The 13,602-nt window shown below is 40.0% G+C and overlaps 1 protein-coding gene across 4 annotated transcripts in view; it reads right to left on the bottom strand.

The window, feature by feature from the left end:
* AFF3 (ALF transcription elongation factor 3) overlaps positions 1-13,602 on the bottom strand; it is a 339,352-nt gene that overhangs the window by 170,669 nt on the left and 155,081 nt on the right. The gene's annotated exons all lie outside the window — the stretch shown is intronic.

Below are 13,602 nucleotides of genomic sequence, written 5' to 3' on the forward strand. Positions count from 1 at the left end.
AAAGGCAGATGATCATTGTGGATTCTATGTTTAAGTCCTCCAACTATCTTTTAAGCATTGCCAACCAAACAGTTGGTGGGTCAGTTATAACCTCACGATACTATTACTTGTTTCCGGCTTTTTTCCTTGTTGAAAAGTTTCCTATTCATTATTTCCCAACAACAAACCTTTACCCCCCTTAGCTTTAGTAAAAAAAAAATTAACTGTTGATTTTGGCAAAGCGACTGGGATCCCTCTGTAGTCAGTGAGGAGAGAGGCATCTTCAAAAAATAATTTGTCCCATCCTCTCTCCTGTGGCTAGACAGATTGAATTACTGATGTAAATTAGATACCTATCTTCAGATAGGTGAGATAAAGGTGAGATAAATTCCATCTCAACTCACCGAGTAAAAAATACCTTATTTTTAATGCTCTCATTTACTCTAGACTTTGGTAAATATGTATAATTTTACATGTCATGCTTAGAACAATGAACATGTTAGCAACCTGGCTTTCACAAATCTATTAGTAAACTATCAGCTTGTGTAGAACCAGAGAAATGCATAATAAATGTTGTAAGAACAGCTTTAGGCACTGCATATTAATAGCTGTGGTAGGATTGACTTGCAGAGCCTTGGTTCTGTGATCAGCAACAAGATAATTAGTAAAATTATCCTGCAAATTCATTATCTTGATTCCTTCCACTTGTGCATTTTATTCATTACATATCAAAATGAGGAGCCTTGCCTCCAGACAGATAATCAGAATGTGTCAGACACAAAAGGTCTGAACTTTCTTTAAATACATTTTGGTAGGTGTGACCTTAAATAGTCTCCATAATAGCAAGGAATTTACAGTCATTATTCCAAACAGAAGAAACACTGTAATTTTTCAGAGAAGTGCAGTTGTGCATTTTATAGGCTTTCTCACATCTTAATGACAGATAAATGACATAAACATTGGATAGTTCATGAATGTAATGATTTCTTTCTGGCTTAGTCTGAATTCACCTGCAGAGCTGTACATTGCTCCCAATGCTCCTTATTGTCTCACTACCCAGATCCATGAACCAGCTGAGCTACACTGGGACTCCCTTCAACTCATGCACCCAGGGAATTTGGGGCTGAAACTAGGGTGCAGCAAAGTTGTGTGGGCTGATTTACATAGGTCTGTTGTCCTCCTGTGCAGATAGGACACAACCAGACGTGAGATCAAAAGTACCTCTTGGCCACCACCAGTTTAGATGGAGTCAGATGGACCAACAGTGCATTCTTACACAAACCTATCTCATTTTGCAGATCTATACAACATGTTTCACATATTAGATCTGCCTAGAGGTTCTTGCATTCCTCCTGCTCAGAACTAATGCAAAGCATTTACCTGTCAGTGCTGTGTCTGTTCTGCAAGGGGTGCTCAAATTGAGCGTCTCTGACACTGAACCTGTGGCTGGGTGCCTGCTCCTTCAAGGCCCTCACAGGAGTCAGCAAACGAAGTAGGCAGCAGTACAAAGGTGATTCACAGCAGGAGACTGACTTGTTGCACATCAGAAAAATAGTGCAGTGCTTGGCTGGACTGACACTGGATTCAGAAATGGCAACAGAGCAGTGGAGAAATGAGTGGACGTGAGCTGGAGAAGAATGGCTGGGATGGCTGGTGTATGATCAGCTACATTTTCCCTCTTACTTCTGCTGGCTTCAGCACTTGATTCCCCTTATCTTTGTCTCACAGAATGCTCCATTTCCATATACTTTAACACACTTTAAGTTACAGGATTCTTAAAGTGCTTTTATTTTGGGATATGAGCTTTGTAAAAATGCAGTTGCCAAACCAACAATGCTTCAAAATCCTTGTTTTGTATTTTAAAGACACCTAAGTTTTCACTTGTAATACTTGATTTTATCATTGCTGCAGGAAAGCTCACATGTAGAGTGAGACATGGCCTTAAAAATTTAGGAAGAGTGGTATCTTTCGTGAAAAAAATTGAGGAAACATTGCAATGGATCATACAATTACGGTAACACCATAACTAGGTACATCTTGCTGGCCACAAATCCTGCATGATTCTCAGGGTGTAGTCTGCCTACCAATACGATGGCTCTTAGCCAAAATACAGACATTTGAACAGACAGAACAAGATGCAGTCATGGATCAGCCCATTTCTGCATGTGTTGAGCTTGCTGGTACTCACAGTATTTAGCCGGCATGACTTTTGAATTATCTTTTACCAAGTAAAGTGTGTGAGAAAGGACACAGAAACCGAAGACCCTAGGTCTGTGTGCTGAAAAATCCCTCCACCTGTCCCTCCAAGCTGTGTGATTTCTGCTGGCGAAGAGGGACAGAGACTGGGCTAAAAAAACAGACTCCTGTTGGTTTGGTTTGTTTTAAATCAGAACTCACTGAAATTACAAAATACCAAACCAAATCAAACCAAACACAAGAAAGAAAAAATTCATGAAAGCATAGATGACAAGATATGGAAAGGTACATACACCACAGAAAAAATAACTGATAAGGAACATCTTTAACAGAAGGGAATGTTTGATGATTTGGGGAATCTGCCTATGTATAATTTATGAATTCCTTATGGCTGTTTTTTACTGTGTAATGCTTTACACTCCATGTGCTAAGAAGGCAAGGAAAAGAAGTTGATGTCTGTCCGTGAAAAGGTTGATAGCTAAAGATTATCAGCACCTGAATAGATCTTACCCAAGGAAAACCAAAGGTTAAGGAGCCATGGTTTTTTCCCTGCCTCTCCAGAGGGGTCTAGGTTTTGGATAGTGGAAAATCCCACACAAGAGAAAAAAGACAGCAGATACTAATCCTGGGTCTTAAAAAAAATCACAGAGCCTAAGTGATTCCTGTGAGACTCCCAGGGCCCAGAGACAAAGGCAGCTTGTTTAGGAGAAGAGAGCCTGGGGGCAGCTCTCTTCGAAGGGAGACACCAGGGAGGATGAAAGATGCTGCTGCCAGGGAGGGGAGGGAGAGAGTAAGCCAGGCTGAGCCTGGAAGACAGGGTGGAAATGTCATCTTCAGATGCAGGGAGCTGCAGAGTGACAGCAAAAACGATGGGGAAATTTAGATGAGGAAAAGCATGCAGCTCTTTTATTGCTTTGTCTAGAGATACACGCTGCTTCTACAGCTAACAGAGAAAAGCCCAGCCACCTATTTTTCTAGAAAGACTGAAGAACCTGCAGTGGTCACAGAGCCTGGACAATGTGATGCATACAGAAAATCTGGGTCCCCTGCTTAGATGAAGGAAAGCCTGCACTCCCCTCATCCCTGTGTGGGCCTACGGTTAACAGGATGAAGACTGTCCATCTTCTTGGAAAAAGTCTGAAGTGCCTGAAATGAAAAACTGAGCTCATGCCCCTGTTCCCAGGAAAAAAAATTTCTTCAAGCATCACCTTCTTATACTATGAGGTTATTGCAGCTTCGAGCTTCCCCACCTGATGAACATGAGAGAGAACCAGCTGCTGTGACAGCAACTATATTATTTAGCAGTCTGTTCTGCTGTTGATGCATATATACCTGGTACCTATTGACTATAATGAGAATTATTCTGACAAACCACAAGGAGAATAGACCTTTTAGGATTCAGTTCATATTAAACGAAACGTCTAAGGAAAATTACCCTCCTTTTGTCCATGCTAAATTATTCCAGCTTTTCATTAAGTTTTTAAGGGTTGGCATTTTTAGCAAAAAATAGTTTTCAGTGACAGAAAAGAGCTGCCCAGATAAATGAAGAAAATGTTTACTCAATTCAATAGGCATAATTTTCTCTTTTGGTGCTCAATTCAACATCAGAATCTGAAGTCAACAAAGGTTGGATCAGGGTCTACAGTTTTTTTAATTGGGCTTTTCTCATTTACACTAGAGTATGTTGAAAATGCAGCGCTATAATGATCCATTACATATGCGTACATGCGATACCAGAAAAATTAATAATGTCTTGAATTTGCTTGGTATTTATTCAGCATTCATGAGTAAATAACAAATAACTTGATAATATTAATGAAAAGAATCTCGTGGAAAACCCACGCAGCTGGAGAGAAACTTTTTTACTGCATGAAGTCCACCTTCTCTCCCACTAAGCTGTTGTCATTACTCTGAATAACTTATTCCCCCTCCGAGGGTAAAGTGACAGGCTTGCAATTTCTATATAAAACTGCATGGTTTTTAACTGAAGTTTAAGTGTAAGCCCTTACACATAGTGTGGCTTTAAGGACAGTCAATATTCTTGGAAATATATATATATATATATTTAATTAAATTAATTTTGTTGGCAAAAATTAGATTTTCAGAAATTGTCAGAAATGTGCTGGTTTATCACCATCTTCATCATAATCTGTACAGTGTACTGTTTGGATGGCTGACTCAGAATCCCATAATTTAAGGCAACATTAATAATTTGTGCATAAAATAACTCCGTCTTTTCCAAGTACCTCACTTTTGCATCACACCTGATAGCATTTTACTTCCTAAGCTACTAAATCCAAAATAACTCTAAGAATGACACAATGTACCATACACGGTAAATGGCATTTAGCACTAACCATGAAGGACAGATACTATGGCATTTTGGTTGGTGAAAACTTGATCAGTATTCAGTCAGTCTCTCTTAAAGTATCCTATTAACAGCACTGCAGAAAAATGGCTGTGTACGTTCTTGAATTTCCTTCAAAAACAAATTTTACCTTTCACATTTTCACAGAAAAAACTCAACCCAATATCTCCCAAGAGCACTGAACTACAATAGCAAAAAGATGCCAGAATTAAAAATGTTAGAGATTTTCAATCACCTTTTTTTGCAGTGTGGCTTGTACTGTATTCTCCAAAGTCTTTGAGTTTTTTCACAGAGCCAGAGGAAGCCTAGTGTGCTGTACAGAAAATTAGACTGCATCTCTCCTAACAGTGATGGCCCACAACTGTGTGTATCATTAAATCACTGACACTAGCATGGTTTTGACTGGGGTCAGCTCTTCCAGAGAAAATCCCTGCATGCTTGGGGTCTCTCCCAACAGGCAGCATGGGTGAAGCCACTCTGCTTCATGAGTGGCTGTAAGAGAGTTTAGCTCTTTGGGCATGAGCCATGCAACACCAATTGGCCTCAGGCTAAGAGAACAGTTATTAGTCCATTTTACTTATTAGTACAGACATTGCAGTGGATTATTCTTGAAAGCGGTTTAATTTCCTTTTATTAGACTCCTCTTTTCTCCCACAATTTCCTTAAAGTCTTTCTGCCAAGCAAAGCTAACTCATGTGTTGCTCCTAAAGATGATTAAATAAGATTAACAAAAGAGTATTTGTCTCAGCCCCCAGATGAGGAAAGCTGCCTCTCTCAGACATAAACTGGGAGCTCATGCATCCTGGGTCAGATGAAAATGTGATAGTGGTGGAAGAGTCCCCACTGATCATCTCCAGTTGTGGAAAGTCGAGCACCAGAGAGGAATTTCCTAGATATAAGAGAATGTCTATTGAAAATATTTGTGTATTTGGAAATATGTGTGAAACTCACATCTTGATCTAATGCAGGTTTTCAGAGACACGATTTACAGTGGGGATGGCAGCAGGTCTGTCCCTCCTCTACACCTATCCCTGGAGACATGGCAAAGAAAATGGGAACATTAACTTGGGTGGAAAATGTATCATGTAGCAGCATCTACTTCTATTCTCTGATTGGTTTGGTTCCTTAGTGCCTATTTAATCAAGGAGGAAAGCACTGTCACCATCGGGTATACTGGAGGATGCTGCTGTCATCTCAAGTTACACTTCCTTTGTAACTTCAATTCTTTTTGAGTGAATTTTATCAAGGGGGTAGAATGTAGATTGTTCTCTAAAGGCGGCAACTGAAGGCATCAAATCTCAGGCTCGTAGTAGTGCAGATACTTGCTATTGCCCAAATTTTATTCTTCTTTCATCAGGACTGGTATCACAGATCCTTTCTGGTATTATGGTATTAATTCTGTTGGCCTCAGAAGATCAGTAGCAGGGATATACAAAATGAGGATGTCTTTGGCCCTTTGCCATTAATAACAAGGAATCACTTCTCTGTATTGGAACAAGATGGTGCTTGTGCCTTTTTTACAGCTTTGTAAAACACTCTAAATGGAAGAAAAAATTATTAAGTATTTTACTGTATTTTTTTTTTTTTGCATAGCAGAGAGGATGGGTAATTCATTCTGGATTCTCTCTTGCTTTGTCAAATAACAGAGTGTATACATTCACTACAAAACAGCAATTTTGAAAATTAATTCCACCACATTAGCACTATAGTGTTTCATCGGGTCTTTTATACTGACCTGCCTTTCCCTAACACAAAGCCTTTGCACATCAGCTACTTGAGTTCTAAAAAGAATACGGGTCTCTTTCCTCTGTACCACCCTACTGAATTCAAAACACATCAGATTTTGCTGTATTTGAAAATGTCAGTGCCAGCATATTGGTAGCTAATGCCACAGAATGTGCCTCCATGTCCTGCATTAGAACTTGGAAGACTGAAAGACATTACTTTTGAGTGGCATTAGTTGTACGTCTTAGTCCCATGTAAGATTTTCTAGCCTGATTTCCTATTTCCACTAAACTATTTATAGTTTTTGCCTTTTCAAGGTGGTATTTTTTCATTGATACCAAGATTTGTTATGTTCAACTTTTAAATATACAGCATATTTCAAGTCTCAGACTCCTTTGAGACAATATTTTCAACAAAAACAGTGACAGCAGCAAAAATCCAACTATGACAATTTGGGGGGCAGCTGATGTACAACTGATTTATGGTTGGTTGACATCACCACTGTTAGAGTATTTTAGTGCCATTTTACATGGTGTTCTGTACTTCAGACTCTATATGTTAAGGGCCAGGGAAGCTATGTTTACATGTCTGGGCTTAACATGTTGGCTCTGAAGGTTTATTGACAGTTGAAAATCACAATGTGGGAAATAAAGAGGATGTGTCATTCATGGTGCCCAAGCCAGGACCAGTTACTGTTCAGATGAGCTGATAACAAGTAACAGATCATTAGAAGAGGGACTGTGATGATTTGAGAAAGCCCCAAAAGGGCCAAAATCTGTGAAAAGTAAGCAACCTCCCCCCAGCCTTTCGGATGGAGAAAGAGGTAACAGAGAGACCCTGACTGCAGCAGACACACATAGTCCAAGGCACCACATACATTTGGCGTATCCTGAAAGCTGTCATGGTGTGAGGAGTCAAGGGGATGGTGGTGTACAAAGGTATGGGTCCCCTCTAGTCACTGCAGCTTACATGGACAAAGACAAAATATCTTTAGCTCTGGTACTGCTGCTAATTTTGCTCTAGCAGCACAAGGTACTGCATAGAATGCTAATTCTCACTGAGAAGCTGGAGAAGCTCCAGACAGAGCTTGCTGAAGCTTTCTGGTGCTGCCATCCACACCACTAGCTGTACCCAGGCTGGCTGGGGGAAAGCTGACATAGGTACAGTGACTGCAATAGAAAAGATACTGTACAAATGAGCTGGATGTATGGTGTGGTAAGAAGGGCAATGTTAATAGCTGAGTATTGGAGGTTGTATTAAATGGCTCAAACTATGTTTTAATGTTTCTGGGATTTAATGCTTTGGGTAAAATGACAGATTTTTCAAACACTCTTGGGTATGTATGATTTTTCATTTATTTGAGTAAGAAAGACAAGAAGAATAATATTGAAGAAATGCAATTAACAGTATACATGAGCCAAAATAATGCTTTAATTGCTTGAAATTTAGGATACTAAAAGCAAAGCTGTGCTGTGAAAGTTCTGAAAGACTGCAATGAAAAAAAAGTGATATTTTATGCATCTGATACATTTTTAATACGATTCTGACACTTTGGAGTACTTCTGTATTCAATGAGACTAATCAAGTGTCAGCAGACTGGGGTTGCTTCTAAGTTTCCACACCTTCTGTCTCACCCCCCATCTCTATTTTGCCTGAAATTGGTGTGTTCCTCCTGCAACTTTTCCAGGAGTTTCTCACCCAGTTCCATCACAACAGCCAATCTGAAATTCTCCATGAAGGTGCTGCCTCCTCCTCTCCTTTTCAGAGTAGCCCAGCAATTTCTTTCCAGCAGTGAGACTGCAATGAAATGCTTTGCTAGTGCAGAGGCAGTTACTGAACCAGCACTGAGCAGCAAAGTGGGTCTCATTCCATGTGTAGGGTTTTCCCTTTGCTTTGGAAAGCAAGAGTAGTGTTTAGAAATATACTGCTGATTACCGTATTTGTGTTCTGTAATTCTTCACATGTCCAACTCCACCAGGAGCTTAACTATAGCCAGTGGGATCTTACAGTCATTAATGTTTACAAGGCAGCAGTTCACAGTTGTTGAACTAACAACTTACCTCTAAGAAACTGATTTTTCTCTCCTCTAAGTATTGACACGTGCTCCACTGACTGTGATGCTTATTCACAGTGACAGTGTGTTTGGTAGGATATCATGTTTTCATGGGACATGTCTTGTGCAGACAGTTTATAATTTACCTCTGCTCTTGTTTTAATTCAGTCAGCTGATGGAGTGCAGCTGATCTAAAAGCACATACGGCTGTTCATGTGTGAAAAAAGGCCCTGAATATTTGATAGGTTGATCCTTAATGCCTTCTGCTAAAGAATTAGCAAGACTGGTAATGAGCCAAGGGATTCCAAGTGGGGAAGGGAAAAAATACAGAATGAGATTCTGTTTTTATTCATTTTTTTTTATGTTGCTCAAATAAGAAGTACAGTACTTTACATACTCTGACTAGACTCACAGGGTAGAGAGATTCAAGCAAATCATTCATCAGATCCATCACACCTAAAGTGTCATGTTTTCATTAAGTGGATGTCCTATGGCCATGAGGAGTGACATTTGCAAGGTAATTTGCAAAAGGGTGCTCATCCTTGGACAGGAGGTTCATGGCACCACAGAGAGTTGTCCTTCACTGGGACAGATGTACACAGCTAGAGTTCCTGTCCTTTCACTGCCTTCCCAACCGCTTTTTCCATCTTCCTTGAAAGAAACTTATCTGTTCTCCACCCCACACCCCATCCTGTCTGCCCACTGCTCCATGCCATTTCAAAGGAGGTGGCTTCTTCTGTGTTAACTGCTGAGCTTGGTTTCTCTCCAGTCCTTTCTCTGCATTCCTGTTGCTCCATCAGCTTCCTACTGTCTCCTCATCCTGCAGATGAACACTGTTTGCAGGCTAAACACTCAAAGTATGTTGGTCTCTCACCAGTTCAATGACACCTGTCATGTCAACACAAAAAATCCAGGGAACTCACAAAGAACATCTTCAATAATTAAAAGCCCAGCTCACCTGTGGGTTTCCTTTCAACAAAGCTACTGCAACTGTAGGAAATCACAGTTAAGACTGTAAGAATAGCCAGATCAATCTCCAGCCACTTACCTTACAAATCAAGAGCTGCCTGCACTTGACACACTTCCTTACTCCTTAAATCCATAGCAAAATATGCTCAGAATGCATCCAATATTGGTTGCAACAGTTAACTTAGTAGAGAGGCAGGACTCTTGTTGAAGGTACTACAGCAAAACAAATGTTTACTCCAAACTCCACCAATTGTAACAAAATACATGGTTCCACACGCTAATATATTCAAATAGAAATCAGCCAAAATTACTATCATAGAATCACAGAATGGTTTGGGTTGGAAGCAACCTCAAAAGACCTTCTAGTTCCAACCCCCCTGCCATGGGCAGGGACACCTTCCACTTGACTGGGTTGCTCAGAGCTCCATCCAGCCTGGCCTTGAACACTTTCAGAAATGGGGCATCCACAGCTTTTCTGGACAACCTGTTCCAGGCCTCATCGCCCTCAGAGTAAAGAATTTTTTTCTAATATCTAATCTAAACCTAATCTAAATTCATTTTCAGTTTGAATCCATTCCTCTTTGTCCTGTCACTACATGGTCTTGTAAAAAATCCCTCTCCATCTTTCTTATAAGCTCCCTTCAGGCACTGGAAGGCTGCAATTAGGCCATCCCTAAGCTGTCTTTTTTCCAGGCTGAACAACCCCAATTCTTTCAGCCCTTCCTCATAGGAGAGGTGCTCCATTCCTCTAATCATCTTGGTGGCATGCCTCTGGACCTTCTCCAACAGGTAGATGTCCTTTCTGTGCTGGGGATCCCAGAACTGAACTAATCTTGCTTAGCAAGCCTGTGTTTTAGCAAGGAAGTGAATAGGTTGGCTTTGACCATGTCTCAGGAACTCGCATAGGAACTGCTCCAGCATCAAGGATATTTGTGTAGTCTTAACTTTTATTTTCCACTTCAAAGTTTTCTATCATGTCTTCTACAAACAATGCAAAAGCTTACAAGGAATTGCCTTTTACATCTACTAGCAAGTAATGAGTCTTCTATCTCATGTTTTGACATAACATGTGTAACTTGGTCTTAGTATAGTTATTTACACTGAAGGCTCTCTTGGAAGTTTATCTATCCTCAATGTGTGTGCCTGCAGTTATACAGAGAAGTCACTGCACTTTGAAGAAGTTGATATAAATTAGTGCATGGGGTTAGATGAGGTTCAGGATTCCTGCAGTGATTATAAACTCAGCAGGAGACCTCACAACAGCTCCAATCTTGACAGTGTGACTGTGTGAACCTCCTTAAGGACTGGAAGCAGTTCTTGGGGGCTTTCTCTGGAAGTTGCAGTTTTGTGCAGAAGGATCTGTCAGTTTACAAAGTCTACAGAGCTTTGATACATTTGGTAAAACAACATCAAAAAAAGGCTAGACTTTAGTTGTGGCACCCTGTGTTGCACCAGACAGTAAAAAGACTATAAATTCTTGTTTCAGTTAGTGCAAAATAAGATTTGGTGATTTTAAACCCTGACTAAACTGATTTTGCAGCCCAGGCTCAGATGTTAGCTCTGGCCATGGCGATGTTCCAAAAAAAGAGGGTGACAAGATCTGTGCACAAACCAGCACTTGCCTTTCCCCACCTGCTGGGCGGAAGGGAATGCAGAGAAGCAGATGGAGCAGATCTGGAGTACACTTTCTACTGCCCTTGGTCTTGACTGAGGAAACATGGACATGCCATGGAAGTATCTGTTCCTTGGAAAAGCCACATCCTGACTTGTCCAAGAAACACACTACCTAGAAAGAGAGGATGTTTTCTGCTTTGTGTTGTGCAAGAGACAGCTAAAACAGGGTGCAATGTTCCTTAAAAAGATGAATTTTAAGCATCTTCTTCCTTTTGCTGATGCTCCATACAGTAGGACTGGTTCTTCCTATAATAAATACATTTCAGCACACCAGCTATCTTTTATTAGGGGAACACAGGTATTGAAGCTCCTGTGGCTTTTGCCTGTCTGCCTTTGGGCACCTGTATATATTCTTCCTATATTCTGTCTGAAAAGAAGCTAAACTTTGCCTTTACTATGTAATAGCATCTCCAACAAAAAACATAGAAATGGCATTCCTTATAAACAGTCTGTTTCAGAAAAGCAGAAAATCTGTGTTACAACTTCATGGATCTGTTTGGGACAAAAAGGGGGCATGGGGAGGGCTGGAAAAATCTGGATGCCAGTAATTTACAAAGTGAATAGCAAAGACTTGTTATTACTGTTGCTGTTTTCACCAATTAGCAGTGACAACCACCACTGCTGATCTGGATGTGTATTGTGAGACTACCTAGGCAGTGCTTTTGTACTACACAGCAGTTTCCTGACACAGAAAATCCACTTTTCAGTACAAAAGAGAGCAGATAGATATATCCGATCTGAGACAGTACTACAAGGGAAAGTACAAGTGGAGCAGAAATGTGCAGGCATGAGAAACAGTGGTACTGCCCTGACCTCACCACTGGTTTTCCACCATGCTTGGGAAAAAGGAGGCCCTTAAGAAAGGACTGGAAGATAGCTATGGAACTTATTGGGAAAGTCTTCAAGGCTCTTCCCAGATCTCAGGGGAAGCATGGGAGAAACTCATTGATGTAAAACTTAGCAACATTTTGACAGGGGATGGTATCACTGGGTAAGCGAAAGTGGGATCTAACATGTTAGCATGGACTGGTAGACTTGAGTTCTCAAAACCAGAGACAAATAGCTGTACTTGATGTGTAGAGAAGGAGATGACATTGGTGAGATGTAAAGACAAATGTTTTTGGGCAAGATGTCAAGCTAGGAAAATCATCTGTGCAGCAGCACGAATCGAGGTGGGTAACATTGCATTTGTCAAAAACAAGGGAAGGATGCTGCAGCAATCAAAGTGTGTAATGAGAATTTTGGACCTGAGACTTACACCCTTATGAATATAGAGATTCAGGTAGAAATGCTATATAGAGAGTAACAGCCTACAAGATTTATGTTTAATCTTAGACACAGAGACATGAGGGAATTTCAGAATAGTAAGCGATATCCAGGTTGCAGACCTGGAGGATGAGCAGATTGGAGAGGTTGCCCATCATCAAGCTTGATAAAAATATTTCTTGAGGAACATGCCAAAGGGAAAAAAAGAGAGAGTAGCAGCTGTGTTCACAGGTTTGGAGATACACCTCTAGTCATACAGTGCATTTTTCTTCTCAGCTGGGATCTCTTACATATCCATCTTTCTCTGTGTGGAAGCAATTGTGTCTCTTCTACGTTTTTCCTAATTGCATGACACAAATTACAGAACCTAAAGTCAGCTTCTCTGACTTTTAATTTTAAAAGCCTTGCATAAAAAAGGGGTGTCTGAGCCTCATCAAATCATGAATTCGTGATATCTGCTACTAATTTGTGACAAACAAGCAGGACTGTGGCTAAGGCTTGTGGAATATACGTTTCAGTCTTACAAAAGCCTATTTTGTAAATGTTAGCTAAGCAAAAACTCTGCCAGTGAAGTCATAAGCAATATATCATCAACTGTCCAGCTTAAGAATTAAAAGCTGCATTTAAGATATTGAGGGAGAATAGAGAAATGCCTTTAGAAACAACGGGTGTAATCCACTACTAATCTCTAAACCAAATATTTATAGCCCTGTAGTTTATAAATTGTCAGAAATATTGGGTAGTTGATATCCAAGAGGTGGAAGCACAGACAGTAATAGGGAGGTTTTATCATTCCATCTACCTTCCTTTGTGTTTCAATCACTATTAGATCAGATTTATAAGCATTATGAATTACTGAATTATAATTTTTGAAAAAGTACCGAAAACCCCATGAGTTAAAATATATGGAAAAGTTTCACTGTCTGGAAATTTGTCTGCCACAGAAAATAATCACTATCAAAGTTGATTCAAGCCAAGACATGTCTGGATGTATGTTAATTTACTCCATGAAAATAAACTAGAAATTACTAAGATAAAAGAAATAATAATGAAGTATGGAAATAAGTATGGATTTTGCACACTGTCAGTATATAATGGACATAATGAACATAATGACATTACATAATTAAATCCAGGTGGAAAATGACCTTCCTAGACCTCCCTTCAAAATTAAGATTTTTGACAGTCATGATTAATGGAAACATGCACTTTGCATGGTTTGTAAACCTGAAACATCATTGTACATTTCAGTTTATAATTTATCCCATTATCTGCTTCTCCATGTGTGAAGGTCAGCTGTACTGGCATAAAGTAGCAGTGAAATCCACAGGCTTTGAAATGTTGTTCTCACAGATTTTTCAACTATTTTTCA

This window comes from Pseudopipra pipra, chromosome 2 (assembly GCF_036250125.1).
Source record: "Pseudopipra pipra isolate bDixPip1 chromosome 2, bDixPip1.hap1, whole genome shotgun sequence".
In the NCBI taxonomy this organism is placed as follows: Eukaryota; Metazoa; Chordata; class Aves; order Passeriformes; family Pipridae; genus Pseudopipra; species Pseudopipra pipra.